This window comes from Ornithorhynchus anatinus, chromosome 6 (genome assembly GCF_004115215.2).
Source record: "Ornithorhynchus anatinus isolate Pmale09 chromosome 6, mOrnAna1.pri.v4, whole genome shotgun sequence".
In the NCBI taxonomy this organism is placed as follows: Eukaryota; Metazoa; Chordata; class Mammalia; order Monotremata; family Ornithorhynchidae; genus Ornithorhynchus; species Ornithorhynchus anatinus.
The window spans coordinates 19,403,198-19,430,592 of NC_041733.1; the positions used below are offsets into that span (position 1 = coordinate 19,403,198).

The window sequence follows — 27,395 nt, forward strand, 5'->3', positions numbered from 1 at the left end:
CTCAGTTCCTTCATCTGGAAAATAGGGATGAAGACTGTGAGCCCCACATGGGACAACCTGATCACCTTGTATCCCCCCCCCAGTGCTTAGAACAGTGCTTTGCACATAGTAAGCGCTTAACAAATACCACCATCATTATTATTATTATTCACAAGGGTCGGGGCGCTAGGTCACTCGGGGGCCCCGAGGGGCAGTGTGCGGAAGGAGCCTCTAGGTGGCACTGTGGGACCATCCCCGTCTTGGCTTCTGCCGGGGCCCCGCGGAGCGCGCGCCGGGCAGGCGGGGCGCATGCGCGCGGCCCTCAGGCGCGGTTGTCCGTCCGTCCGCCCGCCCGCCCGAGGGAGTGCGCGTGCGCAGACCTCCGTTCCTCCGCGGCCGGAGAAAGGCCTCCGCCACGGCCTGCATCCGGGTCCTCGGCCCCTGCGCAAGGACCTGGGTTCTAATTATGCCCCACCCCTTGACTGCCATGTGGCTTTGGGCAAGTCACTTCACCTCTCTGTGCTGCGGGGACCTGATCTGTAAATAATAATAATAATAATATTGGTATTTGTTAAGAGCTTACTATGTGCCCGAGCACTGTTCGAAGCGCTGGGGGAGATACAGGGTCATCAGGTCCCACGTGGGGCTCACAGTCTTCATCCCCATTTTCCAGATGAGGTCACTGAGGCACAGAGAAGTGAAGTGACTTGCCCAAAGTCACCCAGCTGACAAGGGGCAGAGCTGGGCTTGGAACCCATGACCTCTGACTCCTAAGCTTGGGCTCTTTCCACTGAGCCACACTGCTTCTGTAAAATGGGGCTGGACTGTGAGCACCCTGGGGTGCAACCTGATTAGCTTGCATCTCCCTCAGTGATTAGTTCAGTACCTGGCACAGAGTTAAGTGCCCAGCAAATGCCTTAAAAAAATAATGCCCCAACGCGGGGCACGTTTGACCATCCAGAGCACCCCTGTGAGCAAAACCCCGGGCAATGCTGATGCTGACTGGGAGGAAGGTCTGGAGTAGAGTTAGGGGACTCACTGAGGAAGAGGATCTCCCAAAGCTCCACCACTTGCCTGCTGTGTGACCTTGGTTAAGCCACTTAACTTCTCTGGGTTTCAGTTTCCTCATCTGTAAAATGGGAGGTGAACACCTCTCCTCTCCCTTAATGGAATAGGATCAGTGTCTGATCTTAATGAATTGTTTCTAGTGCACCACCTAGGATTGTGCAAGGGACGTTTTCAGCTTAACAAAGACCACGGTTGTTATTATCCGCATTTGAGATACCTTAAAGGAGCAGAGAGAAAGGAAGGAGAGACAAAAAAAGAAAGACTGGGTTAGGATTATTATTATTATTAATAATAATAATGTTGGTATTTGTTAAGTGCTTACTATGTGCAAAGCACTGTTCTACGTGCTGGGGGGATACAAGGTGATCAGGTTGTCCCACATGGGGCTCACAGTTTTAATCCCCATTTTATTCATTCATTCAATAGTATTTATTGAGCGCTTACTATGTGCAGAGCACTGTACTAAGCGCTTGGGATGAACAAGTCGGCAACAGATTGAGACGGTCCCTGCCGTTTGACGGGCTTACAGTCTAATCGGGGGAGACGGACAGACAAGAACAATGGCACTAAACAGCGTCAAGGGGAAGAACATCTCGTAAAAACAATGGCAACTAAATAGAATCGAGGTGATGTACAATTCATTAACAAAATAAATAGGGTAATGAAAATATATACAGTTGAGCGGACGAGTACAGTGCTGTGGGGATGGGAAGGGAGAGGGGGAGGAGCAGAGGGAAAAGGGGAAAATGAGGCTTTAGCTGCGGAGAGGTAAAGGGGGGTTGGCAGAGGGAGTAGAGGGGGACGAGGAGCTCAGTCTGGGAACGCCTCTTGGAGGAGGTGATTTTTAAGTAGGGTTTTGAAGAGGGAAAGAGAATCGGTTTGATTTTACAGATGCGGTAACTGAGGCACAGAGAAGTTAAGTGACTTGTCCAAAGTCGCACAGCTGGCAAGTGGCAGAGCGGGGATTAGAACCCATGACCTCTGACTCCCAAGCTCGGGCTCTTTCCACTGAGCCACGCTGCTTCTCTATTAGTAGTAATAATGATATTAGTGTTATTTATTGAGTAGTTAGAATTGAGCAGGGTTGGGCAAAGGAAGAGAGGAGGGAAAAATTAGTCAGTGATATTTATTGAGGGCTTACTCTATGCAGAGCACTGTATTCATAATAAAGGTAATTGTCAAGTGCTTACTATGTGCCAGACACTATTCTAAGTGCTGGGGTGGATACAAGCTAATCAGGTTGGAAATAGTCCCTGTCCCACATGGGGCTCACAGTCTCAATGCCCATTTTACAGATGAATTAACTGCAGCCCAGGAAAGTGAAGTGACTTGTCCAAGGTCACACAGCAGACAAGTGACAAAGCCAGGATTAGAACCCAGGTTTGTGCTCTATCCACTAGGCCATGCTGCTTCTCACTGTACTAAGTTCTTGGGAGAGTACAATAGAGTAGATAGAGACAATCCTTGCCCATGAGGAGTTTACAGTCTAATGGATGTAAACAGTAAAAAGATAATAGAAGTATTTTTTCTTGATTGGCAGAGCGGAAGAGGGAAAAGGGAAGACAAGTAGTTAAAATGAAACATCGCTATCAAGAATAAGCCTCTAGGAACTCCTGAGCATCCAAATGCAGAGGCCCACAGATTCATGAGATCAGAATATCGACAGGAGGAAAAGTGCACATGTGAGTGAAAAGGTAGGTGTCTGTCTTTGTGTGTGTGTCTGTGTGTGTGCGACTGTGTTTTATGTGCAGAATGTGTGAGTGTTTTCGATCTTAGCTAAGTAGCTGATCCCCAAAGGAAACAACCCACATCCAGCTTCCTTCCAAGGCAGTGAAAAATGAATTCAGCAGCCTCAGTGCCACATCTGATCGCACCAGAGGGAAGGTTTATAGGGTCTCCTTGGCTTGGCTTATGTTGTGGAGTCGTTTCCGACCCATAGCAACTCCAGGGACACATCTCTCCCAGAACGCCCCACTCTCCATCTGCAATCGTTCTGGTAGTTTATCCATAGCGTTTTCTTGGTAAAAATACAGAAGTGATTTACCACTGCCTTCTGTGCGGTAAACTTGAGTCTCTGCCCTCGGCTCTTTCTCATGCTGCTGTGGCCCAGCGCAGGTGAGTTTTGACTTGTGGCAGATTGCGCTCCACTGCCGCTGTCCGAGCTAGGAATGGAATGGGTTGGCCTCTGCTTGACTCTCCCTCCCGTAGCTAAGACTGGTAGAGGACTGGAAACTCTCCAGGTTTGATTCTGAGGGGATAGGGTGTCCTGCTCCAAGACAATAATACTGGCAGTGACCTAAAAACAGTCTCTTCCACACAGTACGCACTTAAAAGATAGTGAGGGAAGGTACCTTTTCTAACCTGCCACGGTGCTCAGCTCCACCACCTCTTCAGAAGCTTACGGACCAAGATCAGCCTGTGCATTCACATGTCACTGTAATGTAGCATTGGCATGAAGAAGAGGGCTGGGAGGAGACCATCTTACTTTCAGCAGGATATGCATTTAATTTCTGTTAGTTGTTTATGGTATTTTTTACGTTCTTACTATGTGCCAGGCACTGAACTAAGCACTGAGGTAGGTACAAGCTGATCAGGTTAGACACAATCCATGTCGCACATGGGGCTCACAGTCTAAATCCCTATTTTACGGCTGAAGTAGCAGAGAATTTTGTTTGATTTTTTATTGTATTTTTGAAGTGATGTTCTAAGCTCTGGGGTAGATACAGAGTAATCATAGTAATTTGTTAAGTTCTTACTACGTGCCGGGCACTGTACTAAGCACGGGGGTGGATCCAAGCAAATTAGGTTGGACACAGTTCCTGTCCCACAGCTCCCAGTCTCAATCTCCATTTTATAGATGAAGTAATTGAGGCCCAGAGCAGTGAAGTGACTTACCTAAAGTCATGTGGTGAAAGCAGGGATTAGAACCCATGACCTTCCGACACCAAGGCCCATGCTCTATCTACTACACCATGCCGCTCCCAGCCTGAATACCGTCCAGATCCCACATGGCCTCATGGGCTTAATCCTCATTTTAGAGATGAGGTAACTGAGGCATAAAGAAGTTAAAAGTGACATGCCAAAGATCACAAAGAAGACAAGTGGCAGAGCCAGGATTGGGACCCAGGTCCTTCTGACTCTCAGGCCTGAGCTTTATCCACTAGGCCACGCTGCTTCTCTTTAGTAGTGTACAGAAAGAGCACAGGCCTTGATGACGGAAAGTCACGGGTTCTAATCCCTGTTCCACCACATGGCTCCTGTATGACCTTGTGCAAGTCACTTCACTGCTCTGGGCCTCAGTTCCCTCATCTGTAAAAAGGGGATTGAGATTGGGAGTCCCACGTGGGACAGGGACTGTGTCCAACCCTATTTGCTTGTATCCACCCCAGTGCTTAGTATAGTGCCTAGCACATAGTGAGCACGTAACAGCTACTATTATTTTTAGTAGTAGTATTATTAGATACACTGTAGTAATGAGAGCTTGCTCTGAGCCAGCCACGCTCCATTACTCTGTTCCCATGTGGTCGCCAGTATACATTGCAGAGGAGCAGCGTGGCTCAGTGGAAAGTGCCCGGGCTTGGGAATCAGAGGTCATGGGTTCAAATCCCGGCTCTGCCACTTGTCAGTTGTGTGACTTTAGGCAAGTCACTTCACTTCTCTGTGCCCCAGTTACCTCATCTGTAAAATGGGGATTAAGACTGTGAGCCTCATGTGGGACAACCTCATTACCCTGTATCTACACCAGCACTTAGAACAATGCTCTGCACATAGTAAGCACTTAACAAATACCAACATTATTATTATTATTACTGCAAGAATGCTGGTAGGGATAGCGGTGAGAGGGTGGCTCGTGGTGGCTAAACTGAAAATTTAGCACTATAAATGGCCGGACCCTTATTCATTTCCTAAACGGTTGTTGAATGCGGTTCTCATTATAGCTGTCTGAATGAGATTGAGTTTCAATCAATGTAGGTAAGCATGTCACACCCCAAATGGTGACATGTACTTAGGATGTACTTAGGAAAGTGTGGAACGCAGACGATGAGGAGGAGACACTGGATCACCTTGAGGGAGAGGATTATTTCTAAATCAGGAACATGTGGTTTGAGGATTAAGGCCAGTTGGTACCTGCTGCCAATTAGATGAACCCCTCCCCCCGACCCCAAACACATACAAACACACACACACACACTCCCTCCCTTAGAAATCTTTCCCCAACCAACTCATGTCTGGCATTGGAAAGCCTCAGTTGGCCTGAATCAAATATATGTTGCCCTGCCCGGAGGAAGAGAGATGAACTTGATAAACCCTAGAGCTCTCCCTCCATCCAGAGATTCCACCCTCCAACACCCTGTAGGCAAAAATAAGGAAGTGCTGGTGTGTGGCAATAGGCTCAAAAATCCTTGGGCACAGAGGGAGGTGTCCACGGGAAAATGCCCATTGGTGCATCTACCCCTTAGCAGGCTCTGTGCTCAGATTCCACCCAATACTCACAGTGAAAAAAAACCATGGCCAACAAATACACCTAGAAGGAGCAACTCCTTGGCTTTCCATGGTATGTTTCTTCCAAAGAACACAGTCTTCTCAACTACTCTCATCTTCTTCTTGGTAAGGGCTTACTTTGTGTCAAGCACTGTTCTAAGCATGGGGGTAGATATAGGTTAATCACTTTGGACACCGTCCCTGTCCCACTTGGGACTTACAATCTAAGTAAGAGGGAGAATGGGTATTTAATCCCCATTTTACATCCTATTCTCATAACATGCCTGACATTGAGAAGGCAAGAAATGACCCCATCTTACTGTTGTGTTCTGACAAAGATCACCCACCTAGCACCGCTTGGACTAGGTCCCAGGTTTCTTGACTTCTAGCCCAGTTCCAGGCTGCCTCATCATCCTCAGAGACCTCTGGAAAATTGGGCCCAGTGTTTATGATGTCGTGGGGTGATTTCCTTATAATAACGATACTGCTCGTCTTGTGGACTGTAAACTCGTTATTGGCAGGGAACATATTAGCTAACTGTGCTTTATTTTAATTTCCCAAGTGCTTAGAACAGTGCTATGCACAGATTAAGCACTCAATAAATACCATTCATTGATTGATTAATTGTATTTATTAAGCGCTTACAATATCCTCTATGAGAGTCCCTGTCCCATGCGATACTCACAGCCTAAAAAGGAGAGCACGAAATCTTCTGCCCATTTTATAGGTGAGGAGATGGTGGCACAGAGAGGTTTAGTGATTTGCTCCAGGTCACACAGCAGGAAAGTGGAGGAGCCAGGACAAGAACCCATGTCTCCTGACCCCAACATCTGAGGCTTTCCATGAGGCATGTTTTTAGGTCTGACGCTGGCTTCAACTTGTTTAATCTCTTCTGTTTTGTGATTCTGACCTCACATCAACATCGTCATGTTCAATGTGCTTATCAAGAACCTATCAGGGTCTGGGTACTAGACCAAGTAATTATATTGGACACATTCCAGCTATTCTTGAAGCCAACACTTTATGCAGCAGGTGTAAAGGGTGCTTTCGAACTACTGAATCAACCTTGAATATGGATCCAAATTAACCTAAGAAGGTATTTCTATTATGACCAAGAAAAGGGGTAAGTGAATTTTGTTGGCTCAGGAGTCGATGGCATTTTGGAGAGAAAGGATTTTGTTAAATCCATTAAGGAGCTGCTTGAAAGTAGTTATGAGTTGGAGGAGCAATTTGATCTTAAAGAGCATAAGCCTGGGAGTCAGAGGACCTGGGTTCTAATCCCGACTCTACCACTTTTCCACTTTGTGACCTTGGGCGAGTCACTTAACTTTTCTGTGCCTCATCTACCTCATCTGTAAAGTTGGGATTAAGGTTTGTGAGCCCCATGTAGGAAAGGGATTGTCTCCAACCTGATTAATTTCCATCTACCCCAGGGCTTAGTACAGTGCCTGGAACATAGTAAACACTTAACAAATACCATAAAATAAAAAGAGAGACAGAGAGATCCTGGAGGAATATCTTTAAATTATAATTTATTTATATTAATGTCTGTCTCCCCCTCTAGACTGTAAGCTTGTTTTGGGCAGGGAACGTGTCTGGCAACTCTGTTATAGCGTACTCTCCTAAGCACTTAGTACAGTACTCTGTACATAGTAAGTGCTTACTAAATACCATTGATTGCCTCAGAATTGGATTCTTGGGGGCCACTGGCAATTGTATCCCAACTTTGGCAGCCTGGAGAGTGGGGAAGAGGTGTACACTGGCATAAAGTGTTACATTTTGCGGGATTCCCAACCTATTTAAAGTTTATATAATATGCTGATAAGTGGCAGTCTGGGAAACAGGTGGTGTTTTGGGTTTTTTTTTTTAGATTCTTCAAGATATCTTAGAAAGGCAGACTCCTAGAGCATCCCTGCCTGGTATCTTGAGGTTGGTGAGTGCACTTCACTCCCTAATTTTATACCCGACCCCCTTTAGGTTGCGTGCTGAGAAATGATAGTCTGTGGAAAAGGGGATGTTTTTTCAGTCAAATTTCCAGGTATCCCCCAAATTGACAGGGCTTTCTTTTAAACATTTTTACTGGTCCAGGGTTCACGGGTACATCTTCAATTCCAAGTTGGTGAAACTACCACTTCTTAAGTCCTACTTCTAAGTCTTGAATGGTATTTTTATGATGCCTTCTCAGTGCTAAGAAAATGAGAGACGAAGGCAATTGAAATGGAGAGGGGAAGCAGTGCCCAAACTGAGGTGCCTTCCCAGCTCCCTCCCATCCCCACAGGCACATTTCTCTCATCTTTCTCAGCCATCTCTTAAGAGGGGAGCTCCTGCCTGCTTTCAAAATCCCTCTATTCCTTTACCTGTGCCTCTGACCGTCTAAACACACTGGGGCCACTCTTCTTCCCTCCCTGGCTGCCATCTTTACCCACTGATGATACCTTCCGCTCTGCCTTCAAACCCACTCTTGCCTCCCCTAACCTAAAAAAACCCATCTGGTTTCCACACCAGGCCATTATGGTTCCATCTCCCTGCTCCCATTCTCTTTTCAGTTCCACGAATGCGTTATATCCACCCACTGCTTTCACTTCCTCTCATTCAACTCCCTTTACGATTCTCTCCCGCTCTCCCCAAGACTACCCATGCCCTCCTTATTAAATCTAACTGACTCTGTTCGAATCCTCCACTAGCTCTCCTCTGCCTTTGAAAATGCTGACCACTCCTTTCACATTCATTCATTGTCGTATTTACTGAGTGCTTACTGTGTGCAGAGCACTATAATAAGTGCCTGGGAAAGTATAATACAATGTAAACAGTGACATTCCCTGCCCACACCGAGCTCAGAGTCTAGAGTGGGGAAATGCTCTCTAACCTTGATTTTACTGCCTCTCTTCTGGTCCTCATAATAATAATAATAATAATAATGTTGGTATTTGTTAAGCGCTTACTATGTGCCGAGCACTGTTCTAAGAGCTGGGGTAGACATAGGGGAATCAGGTTGTCCCACGTGGGGCTCACAGTCTTAATCCCCATTTTACAGATGAGGGAACTGAGGCACAGAGAAGTTAAGTGACTTGCCCACAGTCACACAGCCGACAAGTGGCAGAGCTGGGATTCGAACTCATGAACCCTGACTCCAAAGCCCATGCTCTTTCCACTGAGCCACGCTGCTTCGCTGCTTCTCATCATCTCTCTGTCTGCTTCTTCTCACTCTTTCTGCCGACTCTTCCTCTGCCTCCAACCCTCCAACTGTGGGTGTCCTTGAGCCTCTGTTCTGGCTCTCACTTTGCACTCTCTCCCTTGGGGAGCGTATCCCTTTGATTTCCACCACCACCTCTAGGCAGATGATGTCCACTTTTTTTAATGGTGTTTGTTAAGTGCTTACTATGTGTCAAGTACTCTTTTAAGCACTATGGTAGATACAAGCTAATCAGGTTGGATACAGTCCATGTCCCACATGGGGCAGTCAGTCTTTATTCCCCATTTGACAGATGAGGGAACTGAGGCACAGAGAAGTGAAGTGACTGGCCCAAGGTCACACAGCAGACAAGTGGCAGAGCTGGGATTAGAAGCCAGGTCTTTCTGACTCCCATGCAGGCCCATACTCTATCCACTAGGCCATGCTGCTTCCCCAGGGGAAGGAGCTCAAGGTACAGGAGGCTGATTCTCCCAGAGAGTCCTGTAATGTTAATGCATGCTGTAATAATTATAATAATAATAATGGTCCTTGTTAAGTGCTTACTATGTGTCAAGGACTGTTCTAAACCCTGGGGTGGATACAAGATAATCATGTTGGACCCAATCCTTGTCCCCCATGAGGGAGTTAGGATGTAATCCTCATTTTACAGATGAGGAGTCAGAGGCACAGAGAAGTGAAGTGACTTGCCCAAGGTCACACAGAAGACAAGTGGCAGAGCTGGGATTAGGACCCAGGTCCTTCCGACCTCCAGGCCCATGGTCTTTTCAATAGGCCATGGTGCTCCCCAATGCCCAGTGTAGACCCTAATGCCCTGATTGGCAGCGGGACAGAGCACACTTGGGAACCGGAGGGGGACAAAGATGGCACAGGAGGGAGGAGTTCAGATCCCCAGCTCTTTCACCGATGGGAGCTCATCTACTGTAGAAATAGGGACATTCGTGGGGTGGGGAAGGAAACAGCACCGAAACGCTTAGATGGAATGACCTCAAGTACCCAGGTGATGCAGAAGAAAGGGCAGATGGGATGGCGAGATGAGAGATGAATCTGGCAAGGCTTTCTGAAGGAGCTAGGATGTTGGTAAGGCTCTGAAGATGGGGCGAGTTCTGGCACGCACAAGAATTGGTGACCCCAGTGCCACCAGATTGACTTGTTTCCCAGGGCCCTGGGTTGGATGAACCAAATGGTCCTCTTTGAGACTGGAACCGCCCCCACGACCCCACACCCTAGCAGCCAGGAAGCCCCAGGCAGAGGAGGGGCTATGCTGCCTCCAACTAGTCTCCCTGTGGGAAGTCCCTTTGGGGCTGGCTGGTACCTAAGCTGTGCCTGAGTTGCCAGGGCTCTTCCCTCCTCACCTCTCCTGGCTCTCCTCACAGTCTCTTCTTGATGATAAGCACTGTGGCCTAGCGGAGAGAGCCCGGGCCTGACTCTAATCAATAATAATCATCATCATTATTATTACGATCCAAAGGTCCCCAAGAAGGCAAACAGTTTCCTCTCAGACAGAGCCACAGAAGCTGCAGCCAGGTTGTTCTCCCCATCCTGAAGAGATGAAATAATGCTGCAGAGCCCTAGGATAAAGTCTGGCCTCCCGATCAAGCCCCTGAAAACCATCTGGGTGGGCTCCACAGTACTTACTATGTGAATTCGCCTTTTAAAGAGGAATTGGGATCTGGAGGACCCTCTGGCAAAGTGACTTTTCAAAGCTATTGATTCTTAGACGGGGTTGCGGCCGGGCGGCAGGAGAAAGAAAGGCAGGAACAAAGCCCCGGCTCAGAGGTTTCATTTTCAGAGAGATAACTACTTCCTGCAGTCTCCTTCCTTTTGGATCTGGTCTCGTTCCTTCCAGGCACGTTACTAAGTGCGCAGTTGGCCGGAGGGGAGGCAGCGCAAGAGAGTGTGGCTGACTGGCCCGTCCAGGCCGATCCATCGCCGCTGTTTTGAAAACAGGCCCCGGAGCCCGTGTCCATTGAGAGTAGAATCCCTTTTTCTGAAATCCTATGCGAATCGGGGCCCTGGGATATCGGTGAATGGTCGCACCGTCATCTCCCGGCAGCCCGAGTGAGCGTTTAGGAACGCACTGCTCAAACCACGAAGCGTTTGAAAAGGTGCTTGAAAATTGCCTGCTCACCCAAACGAGGCTCATCAGGAATACGGCTGTTTTTGCTCATCCCCAGGGTGTAATTTAGACAGATAAGAAGAGTGAGGCGATTCCAACTGCCGCAACCAGTGACCGTAATCACAAACTCAAAAAGCCTTCAAGCTTGCGGTGAGGAATCGATCCATCCATTGTATTTACCGAGCACTTACGGTGTACAGAACATTGTCCTAAGCGCTTGGGAGATACTGGAAGATAGATGTGTGTGACCTATTGAATTGAACCTGTCCTTCCAGTGAGGTGAGTAGTGCTCGTAGTGAGTTGAGGTCCCCATTCGGGTCTGGGAGTCAGAAGGACCTGGGTTCTAATCCAGGATCTGCCACATCTCCTGTGTGACCTCAGGCAAGTCACTTAATTTCTCTGTGCCTCAGTTACCTCATCTGTACAATGGGGATGAAGCCTGTGAGCTCCCTGTGGGACATGGACTATGTCCCACTTGATTAGTTTGTACCAACCCCAGTGCTTAGTAGTAATATTAATAATACTAATGATGATGGCATTTGTTAAGCACTTACTATATGCCAAGCACTGTTCTAAGCGCTGGGGTAGATACAAGGTGATCAGGTTGTCCCACGTGGGGCTCACAGTCTTGATCCCCATTTTACAGATAACTGAGGCCCAGAGAAGTTAAGTGGTTTGTCCAAAGTCATACAGTTGACAAATGGCAGAGCTGGGATTAGAACCCAAGACCTCTGACTCCCAAGCCCATGCCCTTTCCACTTCTGGCACAGAGTACACGCTTAACAAATACTATAAACAAACAATATTTGTGTCCCATTAGGAGCCTCTTATGGGCCCGGGAATGACATGGACCATTTTTTGTGTACTCCCCCGCCTCCCATCCCGCCCCTGATATCGAATGTGCCCAAGAACATTTGTCTCGTAGATGCTCTGCGACCCAACCTAATTAAAGAGCGAGAGAGCATGCAGGAGAATCCAGAGAGAATTGGTGAGGGAGACCTCTCCTGTCGTTAACCAGCGAGTAGCTCACAGCCCTTCCTGGCACATTGTGCCGTCTGGTCCCGATCCCCTTAAGTTTTAAGCGGGTCTCTGAAATCTGAAACACAGTCCGGAGAGGGACCAGAGAGGGAAGTACAATCAGCAGGATTGATGGGTTTTATTCTCCTTAATGCTTAAGTCACTCTCTGGCAGTAAGGCGCTTAGGGGAGAGCATTTATTCTCTCTTTGCACTAGTAATACTGTACTCTAAATGGGCCCCAGGTGGCCTGAAAGAGTTAATGCTCCTCCCTAAGTGTCTAATTTATAGTACAGTGCATAGTATATAAACACATAGTATAATGATAGTAATAATTACGGCATTTATTAAGCACTTGCTACGTGCCAAGCGCTGGTAGAGATAAAAGGTCATCAGATCAGACACAGTCCCTGTCCCACGTGGGGCTCATAATCCATCTTAATCTCATTTCACGGATGAGAAGATCGAGGACCAGAGAGGTTAGATGACTCGCCCAAGGTCACCCAGCAAGCCAGGAGAAGCAGCATGGCTCAGTGGAAAGAGCATGGGCTTTGGAGTCAGGGCTCATGAGTTCGAATCCCAGCTCTGCCACTTGTCGGCTGTGTGACTGTGGGCAAGTCACTTCACTTCTCTGTGCCTCAGTTCCCTCATCTGTAAAATGGGGATTAAGACTGTGAGCCCCACGTGGGACAACCTGATTCCCCTATGTCTACCCCAGCGCTTAGAACAGTGCTCGGCACATAGTAAGCGCTTAACAAATACCAACATTAAATTAATTAAATCAGTCCCCGAGCTGGGACTGGAGATTGATCCAAGTCCCTCTCTTTCCACGAGGCCCATACGGTTTGTGGTGAAGAGGATGCCAATGATGGGGCAGCCTGATCCTGTGTGCCCTTAGAAATACAGACCCCACCATTACTTGGTCAGAACAACGGTCCACCCGACCCAATATCGGGCTTCTAACCATTCATTCATTGTCGTATTTATTGAGCACTTACTATATACACAGCAGTGTACAAAGCGCTTGGGAGAAAGGGTCTTTTAAGAAGAACTTGCAACTGGCCCTTCTTAACAACTTGCCTCATGGCTAGGGATATGGCACCTCACATTCCTAACTTTTTCTTCCAAAGCTCTACCTTTCCCTTCTGTAACTATCATGGAGACCACAAATTCATCCAAACCTTTCTTGAACCCGCTGAGAGTTTCAGTCTGTCCTACTCCCTGTGATTATGAACTCCACATGCTCACCTCCTATTGGGTGAAGAGGAGTTTCCTTTCGATGATGATGATATTTGCTGAGCGTTTACTAGGTGCCAGGCAGGGACAGTACTAAGTGCTAGGGTGGATACAAGCAAATTGGGTTGCACACGGGCCCTGTCCCATGGGGGGGCTCACAGTCTCAATCCCCATTTTGCAGATAAGGTAACTGAGACCCAGAGGAGTCTAGTGACTTGCCCAAGGGCACACAGCAGCAAAGTGGCAGAGCCAGGATTAGAACCTATGACCTTTTGACTCCCAGGGACGTGTTCTATCCACTACGCCATGCTGCTTCCCTTTTGTCATTTTGAACCTACCACCAAGCTTCAACGGTAATAGTTGTTAAACACTTACTGTTTATTTAAGTGCTGGCTATGTGCCAAGCCCTGAGGTAGACACAATACGGTCAGATCAGACAGAGGCCTGTTCTTCTGTCCCACATGGCACTCACAGTGCAAGGAACGGGGAGAACAGGTATTGAATTCCCTTTTTACAGACGAGGAAGCCGAAGCACAGATAAATGACTTGACCACGGTCCCACAACAGGCAAGTGGCTGGAGCCGGGATTAGAACCCAGGATCCCCAACTCTCAAATCCTTGCCCTTTCTAGTAGGCCACGCTGCTTCTCAGTAGGCACCCCGCTCATTCTGGTGTAGGATTTGATGAACTCCACATTCACCCTGTTTCTGTATGACCCCTCATGGCCTTTATTTTTCCCCCTGAAGATGCCCAATCTTTTCATTTTAATCTCATATGGAAGCGTCTCCACTCCCACATTTCAAATAATCGATCAATAATTGGTATTCATTGAGCGCTGAGTGTGTGCAGAGCACTCTACTAAGCACTTGGGAGAGAAGCAGCGTGGCTCACTGGAAAGAGCACGGGCTTTGGAGTCAGAGGTCATGGGTTCAAACCCCGGCTCTGCCACTTGCCAGCTGCGTGACTTTGGGCAAGTCACTTAACTTCTCTGTGCCTCAGTTCCCTCATCTGTAAAATGGGGATTAAGACTGTGAGCCCCACGTGGGACAACCTGATTCCCCTGTGTCTACCCCAGCGCTTAGAACAGTGCTCGGCACATAGTAAGCGCTTAACAAATACCAACATTATTATTATTATTACGCCATGCTGCTTCCCTTTTGTCATTTTGAACCTACCACCAAGCTTCAACGTTAATAGTTGTTAAACACTTACTGTTTATTTAAGTGCTGGCTATGTGCCAAGCCCTGAGGTAGACACAATACGGTCAGATCAAACAGAGGCCTGTTCTTCTGTCCCACATGGCACTCACAGTGCAAGGAACGGGGAGAACAGGTATTGAATTCCCTTTTTACAGACGAGGAAGCCGAAGCACAGATAAGTGACTTGACCACGGTCCCACAACAGGCAAGTGGCTGGAGCCAGGATAGAACCCAGGATCCCCAACTCTCAAATCCTTGCCCTTTCTAGTAGGCCACGCTGCTTCTCAGTAGGCGCCCCGCTCATTCTGGTGTAGGATTTGATGAACTCCACATTCACCCTGTTTCTGTATGACCCCTCATGGCCTTTATTTTTCCCCCTGAAGATGCCCAATCTTTTCATTTTAATCTCATATGGAAGCGTCTCCACTCCCACATTTCAAATAATCGATCAATAATTGGTATTCATTGAGTGCTGAGTGTGTGCAGAGCACTCTACTAAGCACTTGGGAGAGAAGCAGTGTGACTTAGTGGAAAGAGCCCGGGCTTGGGAGTCAGAGGTAGTGAGTTCTAATCCCAGCACTGTCACTTGTCCGCTGTGTGACTTTGGACAAGTCACTTAACTTCTCTGTGCCTCAGTTACCTCATCTGCAAAATGGGGATTAAGACAGTGATCCCCATGTGGGACAAGCTGATAACCTTGTATCTATCCCGGCACTTAGAACAGTGTTTGGCACATAGGGCTTGATAAATACATCAGCATTATTATTATATAATATAACAGTATAACCGAGTTGGTAGACACGTACCCTTGCTCACAGTGATTTTCATTTCCCCACACCTTCTCCAGCTCCATTATGTTTTTCCCCAGATGTGCTCACAGAATTCCCGATATGGACAGACCCCATCTCTTATTCCCCCACTCAGGATCAGTGGCCAGCAAGTGGAAGGCAATCTGCTACAAGTCAAAACTCAAGTGTTCTGGGCAGCAGAAGAGGCGTGGGAGAGAGTCAAAGGTGGAGACTCAAGTTGACTGTGTAGAAGAAGGCACTGGTAAACCACTTATGTATTTTTGCCAAGAAAAATCTATGGGTACAGTACCAGAACGATTGCAGATGGAGAACGGGGGTGTTCTGGGGGGATTGTGTACATGGAATCGCCGGGGGTCGGAAATGACTCGACAGCATAAGGCAAGACAAGACATCTCTTATAGTCTATCCCCTACCTGCTGATGGTAGCATTAGTCAACGTTTTTGGCTGTCCCCGTACATTGAACTGGTGGCTTAAAAATTCTAGTCCGCAATGATTCCGAGATCCCTCTCCTGAGTTGTGACTAATACCTCGAAGCCTCTCCTTACGTAATTGTAGTTTTGCATTATTTTCCTCAGGTACATCGCCTGGCACTTGCTCACGCTGACACTCGTCTGGCAATTTCCAACCCACTCACTCGGCTTTATAAATTCTTCCTGTGGTTTATCCACATGTGCATAGAGTTTCACCAACCAGAAGAACGTAGTGTCAGCTACGAACCCGGCACACTCCCGCTTCGAGCTCATCTGTGAAGTTAATCAAAATTGGTCTTAGCACAGATCCCACTCTTTACATTTTTTTCACCCTGAAAAACGCCCTTTTCTCTAACATTTGTTTCTTATTTTTAGACAATTTTTTTAAATCAATGACTGAACATTCCTTGCGATCACTCTCCATTTGGAAAAAAAAAAGACCTTTCTGAAAATTCATTCATTCATTCAATCGTATTTATTGAGCGCTTACCGTGTGCAGAGCACTGTACTAAGCATGTGGAAAGTACAATTCAGCAATAAAGAGAGACAATCCCTGCCCACAACGGGCTCACAGTCTAGAATGGGGGAGACAGACATCTAAACAAGCATCAAGCATCAATATAAATACAATTAGAGATATAGACACATCAAAAGAATTAAACAGGCATTAATATCCGCCCCCAGACTAAGCTCAATATGTGCAGGAGATGTCGGCCAACTCTGTTATAGTGTACTCTCCCAAGTGCTTAGTACAGTGCTTTACACATAGTGAGCATTCAATAAATACAATTGACTGACTGAAAATCAAAACATCTTCTGTCTTCTGGTTACCTTCTTTCCCCTGGCTTATTAGCATTTTCAGAACTCGTTGAGAGTGAGGCATGACTTCCACTTACAGAAGTCATGTTGCCTTTCCCCCAACAGGCTGTCTTTATCTAAGTGTTCACTGATCCTAAACTTAATTATAGATTCTACTGATTTGCCAGTTACTGAAGTGGGATTCATTGGCTTTTAATTCCCAGGATCCCCTTTAGAACCATTAAAACAGGTGGAAGTTACGTTAGTAATTCGCCGGTCCTCTGGCACAATAGTCATTTGTAACAGTTTCCCCTCCAAGTTCCTTCAGAAAGTACAGGTGGCTGCTACCTGATCCCAGTGATTTATTTACATTCAATTACATTAATTATATTTAATTTTAATTTAATGTATTTACATTTCATTTACGATTTACACGTCCTGTGTGGTCATCGTAATTCGATTCGGCCTTCTGCTCCAAAAAACAATCTGCATGTGGGAATTTGTCTAACGTTCCTTAGTACAAACCAAACTGTAGAATTCACTGAGCCTCTCAGCTATTTCTTTTTCATCCCTGAGCACACCTTTTATTCCATAATTGTCGAATGGCCCCGCTGATTCCAATCGATCGATCAGTGGTATTTATTGAATGCTTACTGTGTGCAGAGCACTGAACTAAGCACTTGGGAGAGTCCAATACAATAAAGCTGGTAGAGTTTACAGCCTATGGGGAAGGAGGGCATCAAAAAAATTACAGATAAGGGAAATTATAGTAGAGTATAAGGATATGGAAGCAGTGTGGCTTAGTGGATAGAGCACAGGCCTGGGAGTCAGAAGAACCTGGGTTCTAATACTAACTCTGCCATGTGTGCTATGTGACCTTGGACAAGTCACTCAACTTCTCTGAGCCTCAGTTATCTCATCTAATCCCAGCTCCTCCATTTGTCTGCTGTGTGACCTTGGGCAAGTCACTTAACTTCTCTGTGCCTCAGTTCCCTCATCTGTAAAATGGGGATTAAAACTGTGAGCCCCATGTGGGACATGAACTGTTTCCAACCTGGTTTGCCTGTATCTACTCCAGCACTTAGTACAATGCCTAGCACATAGTAAGCTCTTAACAAACACCATAAAAAAATGAAAAAACCTAAAGGGGACACCAGAATGGATAAAAAAAAAATGTTGGCAGCAAGTGTATATAAATCCATTCAAAGAGTCTGGTATTGAATGGTTTTGTAAGACCTGCAAATACAGTCCACTCAGGTCTCTCGTCATACAGGGATTTCACTCTTCCAAAATCCTGTGTTAAAGAAAACTCTATATAAAACTCACCTGTTCAGGCACCACATGCAGACGCCCAAGAGCCATTTCTTCCTACACCACAGCACACCGCATTCAAAAAAAACCAGGTTTGCAGTGATGAATGTATATTCCCTAATTTCCAAGTCCCGTTAGAACCAAAATGTGTTGGCAAAGACGTGCTGTGGCAGAACAGAGTGTATAGCGGTCTCGGGGTGGCTCCCTTCCCATCTCTCGAATCTGTCGGACTGCAAGATCATTTTGGTTTGGCTATGTTTTGGGCTGACGGCACAGTGGAATTTAGGTAAGTGTATGATTGACTACTGTACTAGGGTGTGGCAGCCACTGGGAAGAAATAAGGCCATTCATTCTGAAATTAACGACGGTAAACTCATTGTGGGCAGGGAATGTGTCTGTTTTATTGTTACTGTGAACTTTCCCAAGAGCTTAGTACAGTGCTCTGCGCAGAGTAAGTGCTCAGTGAATACGATTGACAGAGAAGAGCTGGGTAAGGGGAGGGGGAGGAAGGAAGAGAATGGGCACTATATTTTTACAACATTTCAGCTTCCGAATGATCTGAGGAAGGGAAGATAAAAAGCTGAGAGCAGAACAGCACAGAAATTATTTGAGGAACTTAGGAACCTAAGGACAATAAGCTTAGATTTTGAAAAAAAGAGTGAGACCAGTACTCGCTTTTTCAAAGGACTAAATGTCAACACCCGACCCAACCTCATTAATAAGGATTTTACGTCCAGTGATAACCTGTAGCAACGCCTGCTAAGAAGAGGTGATTAGCTCTAAAGTTGAAGACTATATAAGCGCTGCATAGATGCCCAACTGCATTGTGGTTTTGTTCCTCCTCCTTCTGAAGCACCGGACTTTGGCCACAGTGGGAGATGGATTAATGAACGGCTAGTCACTGGACTAGACTGACTAATAATCTGATTGAGTGGGAAAAAATATCTAATCTCTTAAAAACCACTGTGCCTGAGGCTAGAGTGGAGATCCAGCAGAACAAACAGACAGGATGAGAGATACATCAAGTTGTCCTTGTGGAATGGAAAGAACGATGACTCAGAAAAATCCTAATCACTAGCGGGAACGTCAAGGAGGCCTTAGGTACCATTTGCCAATCTTGTGTAACAAAACGACGGTTTTAGAGTCGGGTCACAAAACCAATCCACACTGCCATCGTGGTTGAAAGAAGACGTTACCTTCTTCGCTCATTCCTTCAGAACATGGTAGAGGGTGGATTACGACTCTCTTGTCTTGTTTCATGCTCTGACTCCATGGACACATCTCTCCCAGAATGCCCCACTCTCCATCTGCAATCGTTCTGGTAGTGTATCCATAGAGTTTTTTTGGTAAAAATACAGAAGTGGTTTACCATTGCCTTCTTCCATACAGTCAACTTGAGTCTCCACCCTTGATTCTCTTCCATGCCGCTGCCACTCGGCACATGGGAGTTTTGACTTGTAGCAGATTGCCTTCCACTCGCTGGCCGCTGCCCAAGCCAGGAATGGAATGGGTATGCCACCGCTTGACTCTCCCTTCCATAGCCGGGACTGGTAGAGTACTGGAAGCTCTCCAGGTGAGATCCTGAGAGGGGAATTGCAACTGTTTCTGAGCATAAAGTTTTCTGTCTTTCGGGGGTTCTCGCTCCTCGTGAGAAGCTAATGCAGTTTCGTACCGAGGCCCGGCAGAGCGCTGGAATAGGAATTAGGGGACCACGTTCTGCCACCTACTCACTGGGGGACCCTGTTTTCATTTCATTTCTCTGTGCGTCTCCCTCCCCTTGAAAATGGGGATAATTAGTCTTCCCTTTCATTTCAATTTCTTTGTATGAAAGGTGCAATATAAATGATGAGTGTAATTATTATTGTAAATGCTAGTGATGATGATAATAATAATAATGATAATAATAATAAGTAGGCCCTACAGAATGGGCACAAGAATAAATAGGAGATACTGAAGCCGAGCACAATATAGTAATTATAATGGCAGAGCTGGGAACCAGGCTGAATCCTCTCAGCTGCCAGGCGGAGATGTGAAAATCAGTTTAAAGCGGATGCTTAGCGCAGTCTTAACATGGCTACGGTAATTTCGTCTTCTGTATGCGTGGTAATCCTCGTATTAAATTGCTGCCTCTGTCCTCGAATCTATGCCTCATTCTACTGGTGTGCAGAATGGAAAGGGCCAATCCAGGGGGAGTGAGAGGCGTTGAACGATTAGAAACAAGGTGCGATCAAAACAAAACAACAAAAAAAAAGGATCAGAGCCTCAGAGAGGGAAAGCCATATGAGGAGAAACAACAGGAAGGAAATGAGGTAAAAAAAGAATGGATAGAGGATGAAGTAAATATTGCCTTTTATGCTGAACTTTGTGCGTTCACCCTTTCAACTGCTAAACACATCTAGCCGTGACAGCATTATCATTCACCCACGCACATTACAGCCCTACTGAGGAATCACGTCACTCTCATACTGGGGTCGAGAGTCGGAGCCTCAACCAAAATCTTGATAAAAACAGTTCTTCCTACCCAGCACATGACAGCGGTACAACGGTTGGTTTGGAGAGCCCTGACCGAGGAAAGCTCCGTGCCATTTACCGGCCGGCTCCAATTAGCGTGATTCCAACTTTAAAGTTGAGAGCCGGCCTTTCGAGTCTTCAGTTTTAATGATCACGCCAGCAGCAGTATGCCACCCCGCCAGCGTGCCAGCCGTAACACATGGCACCGTTAATATCCTGGAATTCCACCGCCTCTCCTATCAGAAGAAATACGTAGAAACGCTGCCACGTCACCAGGCCAAAGTCAGCGGGGGCCAGCAGCTTCACAGAAGCTTATTTGATCCAAAGCCAGGAGCTCTGCCACCAAAACCTCGAGGTGCTGATCTCTAAGATCCCATTTCAGTGATGACTTGAATTTAGAGGTGGGTTTGGACAGATTTGTTTCATCTCTGTGTGGGCCACCACCCTTCTCTCTCTACTCTGAGGGTCCCGCTTACTGCTGCTGTCTCTCAGTCCCCGCCGGTCATGTTGCGCGCCGGTTTTTTTGGCTCTGAGTGTGACTCGGCCTCTTCCTTCTTCCCTCTCCCCAGTCCCAGGTTTGCCCCGGTGCTCAGCATGAAAAAGTGGCAAAATGAACGAGCAGGCTGGGCAGATGTCAGGCCGCTGAGTGAAATATTTAGGAACAAGGCCTCTGGGGACTGGTGATGACAGATGTGCCGTCACTTAGCGAATAACAATAATAACAGTAACAATAATAACGGTATTTAAGTGCTTACTGTGTGCCAAGCAATACTGTGTGCCAAGCAAAACACTAGTGCTGGGGGAGGTACGAGATAATAAGGTCCCACATGGGGGTCACGGTTTAAGTCGGAGGGAGAATCAGGTATTGATCCCTCATTTTACAGATAAGTGAACCGAGGCCCAGTGAAGTGAAGTGACCTGTCCAAGTCACACAGCAGGTATGTGGCAGAGCTGGGATTAGAACCCAGGTCATCTTGACTCCCAAACCTGTGCTCTATCCATGAGGCCACACTGCTTCCCTGAAAGAGACTGCGGTCCCCTTCTTGGCCCTGAATAGGGCAAAAACTGCAGCAATCAGTAATACCATTATAATAGCAGCAGCAATGGCATTTATTGAGCACCAGCCGTGTGGGGGGCACTATGCTAGCCCCTTCAGAACAAACATCCTAAGGTGCTGGAACTCAAATTCCTGATATGTGCTGCTTGGTATTGAACTAAATTGTTAGTCTCAGTTATCCCATCAGAAAAAAGGCCTCATTTTCAGAAGTATTGTTTAGCTCAGTGCCTGAAAGATGCTTTGAAGGTGTTACAGGCTAGATTCATGCTAATCCCAGAAGCTATAAACATCTTGTGAGCAATAACTGCATCTACCAAATTTATTGTATTGTACTTTCCTAAGTGTTTAGTCCCCTCTCAGGAGGGCACCTGGAGAGTTGCCAGTACGCTACCAGTCTCTGCTACAGTCTAGACGGGGACAGGGGAGAGGATAGACAGACATCAATATAGATAAATTACAGATATGTAAATAAGTGCTGCAGGGATGGGCGGGGGGGAGAGTCAAGCAGAGGCAAACCCATTCCATTCCTAGCTTGGGCAGTGGCTAGTGAGTGGAAGCAATCTGCTGTAAGTTAAAACTCACCTGTGCTGAATAGTAGCTGCATGGGAGAGAGTCGAGAAAGGAGACTCAAGCTGACTGCGCGGAAGAAGGCAATGGTAAACTACTTCAGTATTTGTACCAAGAAAACTCTATGGATACACTGTTAGAACCATTGCAGATGGAGAGTGGGGCGTTCTGGGAGAGATGCGTCCATGGAGTCGCTATGGGTCGGGGACGACTCGACAGCATAAGACAAGTTTAGTACAGTGCTCAGCACACAGTAAGCACTCAGTAAGTACTGTTGATTGATGTATTATAGGCAGAATCTGGGGATGAGTCATGGCATTTAACCTAGCCACAATTTCTGGGCCTCAGAGAAACCTGGGGTAGAATTAAGTGAGGGAAGTAATAATGTTGGTATTTGTTAAGCACTTACTATGTGCAGAGCACTGTTCTAAGAGCTGGGGTAGATACAGGGTGATCAGGTTGTCCCACGTGAGGCTCACAGCCTTAATCCCCACTTTACAGATGAGGTAACTGAGGCACAGAGAAGTTAAATGACTTGCCCACAGTCACACAGCTGACAAGTGGCAGAGCCGGCATTCGAACCCATGACCTCTGACTCCCAAGCCCGGGCTCTTTCCACTGAGCCACGCTGCTCTGTTTGCCCAGTTGTCTTCCCTCCCATTTCCACCTGTGGAGACTTGTTTGGGTCTGGCTTGACCCAGAGAGTCTGCTCCATTGCCAAAAGGGCCAAGGGTGGCTGGATCTAGTGTGGGTTACTTCCATCTGAAAGACCAAGGGCTTACATCTGAGAGTGCCTTGTGGGCTTGAGGCTGCTCTGGGATGGTGGGTCAATCAGCCAATTGTATTTATTGAGCATTTGCTGTGTGCTGAGCACTGTACTCAAAGCTTGGGAGCGACAGTACAACTCTCCCTGCCCAGTCGAGTCAGGGCCGGAGTAGGAGGGTGGGAGAGGATGGTCAGACATCAATATAGATAAATTACAGATATGTAAATAAGTGCTGTGGAGCTGGCCGAGGGGATGAATAAAGGGAGCAAGTCAAGGCAATACAGAAGGGAGTAAGAGGAAAAGAGGGCTTATTCAGGGAAGGCCTAGCGATCCAGGTCAGAACCAGACTTACAGGCCTGTCCTAGGGGAACCCAGGAGGCCTTCCAGCCTCAGGACAACCCCAAATCGAGGGTGACCCTGGCCCAAGCTGGCCTCTGGTTTGAAGGCTTGAGGGGAGAGGCGAGGGAAAGAGAGGGCAGGGCAGGTGAAAGTCCATTCACCTTCCTCATTCTGTATCAGTGGTTCATTTGGGACCCTACATTGAAAGACTAATGGCCAAGTAGAGTATTCCAGGGGTTATTTGACCTAGCCCGTGCACAGTAAGTGCTCAGTGCAATGTGGCCTAGTGGATAGAGCACAGGCCTGGGAGTCAGAAGGATCTGGGTTCTGAGTCCCCCACCTATCTGCTGGGTGACCTTGGGCAAGTCGCTGCACTTCTCTGTGCCTCAGTTCCGTCATCTGGAAAATGGGGATTAAGACTGTGAGCCTTATGTGCGACATTTAATGTAGCCAACCTGATTATCTTGTATCTACCCCAGCACTTAGTACAGTGCCTGGGACATAGTAAGCACTTAACAAATACCACAAAAAAAAAGAGAATGGCATTGATTGATTGATAGCCCGTTCCCCTAGGAATTAAACCCTCCTGGGACCCACAGGTACGGATCTCCTTTTGGCCAAACCAGTCAGGTTGCCCAAGATCTTTTGAACTTCTCCTCCCACTTTGCACTCACTTCTCCCCAATCCTAGTTCTCTCTGAAAGCAACAATGGGCAGACGTGGCTCATGTAGCCCACATAAGAGAGACCCCCCATCTCACTCCCACCACCGTTGATTACTCCCCTAGGCCCCACACACGGCTATTTTATAAAACAGAACCATACGGGACATCATCTCTTCTGCCCCTGAGATCCCGCCCTCGGCCCTCTCCTCCCCTTGCCCTCCCCCTCTAAGTTTTATTTACACAACCGAGGATGGGTAAATACATGATTCACATGGAGGGATGCGAAATCAAATGCCAACTGGAGGCCAGTGGGGCTGCATTCTTCACCCTCACCCGGCATCTGGTTCAAGTCCACGCAGAGTGCTCTCCTGGCTCATCCTCACCCACCTGGTTTAGTTGTGCTGCTTGGCCCAGTGCAATGGACAGTTTCGGCCTGGTCTGGTGGAATCAGGAGTCTGCAGGGGGGTGACGTTAGGCGAACGGACAGCCCTGCTGGGCTTTGGGGATAGTTAGTGGAAAATATGGCTCCTAGCTGGAGTGGCCTACTCGTCCTCTTTTCAGCTGGTCTGTCCCCAGCCCGGAATGGCAATGTCACTGGATGCCTTTGTGTCTGGTATTTTTATTTTTAGCCCCCAGTTTCCCTCTGCCTCAGCACCCGCTGTGGCGGGCCGTGGCTTGGAAGCAGAAGACCCGAGAAGGGAATGCGGTGGCTCTGGAGGAGCGGGAGCTCGGGGATCCCACAGAAATACCCCAAACCTGGGCGGATTAAGCCCAGGTATCCAGTATCGGCTGTCCCTGGCCACCATGTTCCTTCACCCCTCGGACCCCAAACGGTTCCGAATAATCCCTAAGGAAATTGGCAGTTAGACTAAGAGCCCTCATTGGAGACCACAAAACCTAATTGAGAAGAGTCTCTGGGGTAATCCTTCCCATCCCATGGATGAGGCAGCCCTCAGTCTTAGGAGGAGAGAACCAGCATTGCCTAATGGGTAGAGCACGGACCTGGGAGTTGGAAGGAGCTGGGTCCCGGCTCCGTCACTTGTCTGCTGTGTGACCTTGGGCACGTTACCTAACTTCTCTGTGCCTCAGTTACCTCATCTGTAAAATTGGAATTAAGACTGTGAGCCCCAGGCGGGACAGGGACTGTGTCCAATCTGACAACCTTCTATCTGCTCCAGCGTATAGTACAGTGCCTGACACATGGTAAGTGCTTAACAAATACCATTGAGAGTGAGTTAATTGTTTTCTAGAAAAAAAATGTTTGGTGAGAAATGACTTTCCTTTCTCCCTCTTATCACAGCTGCCCCACCGTGAGGATCAGCCATCTACATTTTCATCTGAGAGCTGGCGGAAGAACTCAGACACGAAGGCTATTTCCCTCTGGAGCTAGACATGCATCCCTCATACTCCTGAAGTGATTGCCATTTGCCACTCAGAAGAGCAAAGTGAGCCAAATGCAGCATCCGACCTGGACTAGGCAGCCTGAGGTTTGTGGGGTTCAGAGTCAGGAGGAAAAGCCTGATCCATCCACATCCCTCTCCATCCCCCAGAGTCATAAACTCCTGGTCCCGGAACTTTCAAGACTCTAGGAGCCTCTTCACTTAATCCATTGCCTAATAATAATAATAATGATAATAAAAAAGGGGTGTTTGTTAAACACTCACTAGGTGCTAAGCTCTGCGGTAGGTACAGTGAAATCTGATTTAGATTTAGAGCCCTATGTGGGACTGTGTCCAACCCGATAAACCTGTATCCAAGTGCTTAGAACAGTGTTTGAAACACAGTAAGTCCTTAACAAATACCATTAAAAAAATCAGAGCAGATACAGTCTTTATCCCACATGGGAGGTCACAGTCTAAAGAGGAGAGAAACAGGTATTGAATGTACATTTTATAGATGAGGAAACTGAGGCACAGAGCAGTTAAGTGACTTGTCCAAGGTGGCACAGAAAGCAAGTGGTGAGTAGTAGAGTACCTGTCTTCCTACCTTCCTACCTTCATCACTACAGTCCCGTTTCTGGTAATAACTTGATCAACTCTGAGCAAGATCTTATTTTCCGGGCACGAAATACATCCTGGGAAGCATTTGTCTTGTTAGTGGCATCATTTCAGAAACATTTAGGTGATGGAAGGAGAAGGAGAATAAACTCCTTTTTGAACAATTTTTGCTGATAGAACTACTGAGCCAGGGACCTACGTTCTGCCCGAATGTAGAGGTCGGTTTGGCACTTCCCCAGGTTCAGAACTGCCTTCCTCTGGAATGGAGTGATGGGTAATAATACTTGTCGGGTTGACAGATGGGGTCCAGCTTTCAGAATTCTTCCTTGATAGGGTCTACCGGCTAGAGCGCCTTATTGGTTCCAGATCCTAGGCCCTAAACTGGACGATTCCAACTCCCCACTGAACTGGTTTGTTCTGCAGATTTCAGATCTTAACATCGTTTGGACTCCGTGCCGTGTTACAGGCCACTCCATTAACAAAAACATGGACACATCAGCCATTCACCTGGAAGAAATGAAAGCATAAGGTCGGAGAACAACATTACAAGGCTGAGATAAGCTGCTAAAGGGGAGCAGTGACCCCTCCCCCAAATCTTCTCATCCCCTAATTATACCTTCCAGCAACTCCGTAGTTCAGTAACATTAAAGATGTACGCGAGAAAGACGATCCCATGGCGGTGGCCGACGTCTGGGTCCAATTGCTTCTCTGTTGTTGATATTCCCCTTCCACCTTCCCTTCCCCTTTGTAATAAGTGCTAATGATAACTGTGGCATTTTTAAAGTGCTTCCTATGTACTAAGCGCCGGGGTGGATACAAACAAATCAGGTTGGGCACAGTCCCTGTCCCATGTGGGGCTTGCAGTCTTGATCCCCATTTAACAGATGAGGTGAGGCACAGGGAAGTAAAGTGACTTGCCCAAGATCACATAGACAATTATCGTGGCTTAGTGGAACGAGCATGGGCTTGGAAGTCAGAGGTTTTGGGTTCTAATCCCAGCTCCACCACTTGTCAGCTGTGTGACTTTGGGCAAGTCACTTAACTGCACTGTGCCTCAGTTACCTCATCTGTAAAATGGGGGTTAAGATTGTGAACCCCAGGACAACCTGATAACCTTGTATCTATCCAGCACTTAGAACAGTGCTCAACACATACTATGCGCTTAACAAATGCCATCATTATTATTATTATTATTACCATTAAATAGTGGAGCCGGGATTAGAACCCATGACCTTCTGACTCCCAGGTCCGTGCTCTATCCATTATGCCATACTGCTTCTCTAATTAGTTAATAACCAGCAAGGGCCAGCTGATCACCGTGGCCATTCCAACTAGAGAGGGAAGGCGAGTGGCAAAGATTTTTCCAAGAAGCATCATATCTTGAACTTTGCAAGTAGGACTCACCCATCACCGTGGATTTCGGCCTCTGAAGTCCCAGATCAGGCAAGAGCGAATGGAAGTCATCCCTAAGGTCTGCTTTAATGGGGCAAGGAGGTAGGTGACTAAGCATGATGGTACTGTTTGGATGAGGCTAGGTCATATTTCAAAATGCGTGGGTCCGTAGACCCAGAATGTTTTTTCTGGGAGCTGCATTCTCTCACTGTGTGGCCTTTTTGGAGTCACAGTTAGTACTTTCCCAAAGGCCTTTAGTTTCTAAGCTCATCCTCTAGACGTTAAGCTCCGCACGTGGACAGGGAACGTGTCCACCCACTCTGTTACACTGTACTCTCCTAAGCGCTTATACAGCGCTCTGCATACAGTCCGCGCTCAGTAAATACCATTGATTGATTGACGTCCCAAGTGCCGAGCGGCAGCGTT

The 27,395-nt window shown here is 47.2% G+C and overlaps 1 long non-coding RNA gene and 1 other non-coding gene across 2 annotated transcripts; one reads left to right on the forward strand and one right to left on the reverse strand.

Annotated features, from left to right (window-relative positions):
* Positions 1-1,633: 1,633 nt before the first annotated feature.
* Positions 1,634-26,239, forward strand: LOC114812896. The gene is made up of 4 exons (XR_003760518.2): positions 1,634-1,673; positions 2,588-2,741; positions 24,881-25,067; positions 26,001-26,239. It is a non-coding gene; the product is annotated as an uncharacterized LOC114812896 (long non-coding RNA).
* LOC114813012 lies at positions 19,131-19,268 on the reverse strand. The gene has a single exon (XR_003760623.1). It is a non-coding gene; the product is annotated as a small nucleolar RNA SNORA7 (small nucleolar RNA).
* Positions 26,240-27,395: the final 1,156 nt, after the last annotated feature.